This window comes from Trichosurus vulpecula, chromosome 6 (genome assembly GCF_011100635.1).
Source record: "Trichosurus vulpecula isolate mTriVul1 chromosome 6, mTriVul1.pri, whole genome shotgun sequence".
NCBI lineage: Eukaryota > Metazoa > Chordata > Mammalia > Diprotodontia > Phalangeridae > Trichosurus > Trichosurus vulpecula.
The window spans coordinates 186,680,140-186,682,101 of record NC_050578.1 but is presented as its reverse complement, the minus strand read 5'-3'; the positions used below and the strand labels follow the sequence as shown (position 1 = coordinate 186,682,101).

Here is a 1,962-nt window from a genome sequence, read left to right as displayed (position 1 = left end):
TTCTCTTCTCTTTCCCTCTTTTCTTTCCCCTTGCCTTCTTCCCCTTCTCCTTTACTTTCTGCCTCCCTTTTCCTTTTTTTCTTCTTCTCCCCTCTTTTTTTTCTCCCTTGACCCACAGTTTATTGAATCTTGGATATATTTGAGGATGGCTTATGAATAGGGGGAGGGGGTAGTACAGAGAGAACAGGGAAGAGGTAGTAGATCTCAAACTGAAGGATAGGTGGTAACAGGGAATTGGGGAAGCTGGTCCCCCATAAGCACCTGCTGTTCCACTCCTTTCTCAGTAATTGCTGCCAACCGGATTATGACACCATTTGAGCCATCTCCTTCCATGGCCAAAATAAGAGCGTTGACAGTGAACTGAAGACACTGCTTTTCATTCATACCCTCTTGATAGGAAGCATCAACATAGCCATAGATGTAGGAGCTACCTGAATTCCCAATGGAAAAACCCTGCTGAGCCATCATACCTCCCATGGGTCCTGAGTATACCTGCCCCTCCTCACAGGGATCCCAGCCAGCAATGATGATCCCAGCCATGAGATCCTCTTGGTAATGATAACACATCTCCTTGAAGAGGTTAGCAGCTGTGTGAACCAGGGGAGGTTCATTCAGTTCAATGCTGTGGAAGCTCAACTGATAGGTGACTGCATCTACCACAGCCTGGGTGTCAGCTGCTGAGCTGGACTGGCAGTAGAAGATCCAGTCACGAATAGGGGTCAACTTGTCCGTAAGTTGATTGGCAATGTACGAACCAGTGGTTGTCCTGGAGTCGCTCCCAGGACCACGCCCCCATCAAACTGAACGGCTATGATGGTGGTCCCATTGGAGATGCCCTGATCCCCCCAGTCCGGGGAGAGGCCCATGGGCCCGTAGGCTGGGCCAAAGCATGTGCTGCTAGCTGCTACTAGAGCTGAAGCCATTATTCCGCTCTTCTCCCCTCTTACTTCTCTTCTCCCTCCCTTTCTCCTCCTCTCCTTCCCTCTGTCTACACTCTTCCCTATCTTCTCCAAGTCTTTGTCATATTGCAAATTGCTCAGAGCTTCAACATGTTTTATGTTGAGAAAAACAAATAAAAAGCTAAAATACGACTAACTTGGTCTCTGACATTTCTTTGTTTTGTATTGCACATCACCTTTTCTTCCTGTCTTTTTATATTTTCTGTAGCCAATTTGTGAATGACAAGAGTTCATGCTTCAACCTCTCGAGGCAAACGTCATCTTTGGTAAAACAAAACAAAACCTGCTTAAAGTCTCAGGCAAGTCACTCTCTCCTTCTCCTTCCTAAGGCTGTGTCAAATACTCACTTAGGATCTTGGAGATGCAGATGCATGGAGCTGGCCTACCAGCCTGTTTTCTGTTTCTAAAGTGAATTGCCTAAAATTATTGGTCATTGACTGCTTCCTGTCTGACCTTTTTTTTTTTTTGGTCATCTGACAAACCACTCCCTGGTTATTTGCTGTGAACCAAAGACATAAACTGCCTTGATAAGAGCCAGAAATGGCCTATCAGGCAAACCACAAGAGGTTTTGAAAGTTCACTGTACAAATAAAAAAGACCTTAAGGTAAAATTGCATTCTTTAACAGAAAGTGGATCAATATTTATATGCAGCAGTTGTTATAAACATTTTATATTAAAAAATTGGCTACAGGGAATGGTGACCATCAAGCAAACTTAATAAAGTTAATTACATTTGTATTGCACAATGGGTATACACGCATATTTATACACCTGTGTGTACATATATGATAAATAAATTAGATATATATTCTATATGAATTATGTGATACAATTAAGTTACATATATTATCTACACACATACATACACACACATAGATAGGTGGATAGTTAGATTATATGTATATAGCTACACACACACACATACATGCCATATTGGCTCTAATTAATATACATTTTTTCATCTGTTTCTCTAATTAGATTATACCTTCCTTGTGGGTGTGC

General features: G+C 42.2%; 1 pseudogene; it reads right to left on the bottom strand.

Moving 5' to 3' along the window:
* Positions 1-204: 204 nt before the first annotated feature.
* Positions 205-923, bottom strand: LOC118855377 (annotated as a pseudogene).
* Between the last annotated feature and the right edge of the window lie 1,039 nt (positions 924-1,962).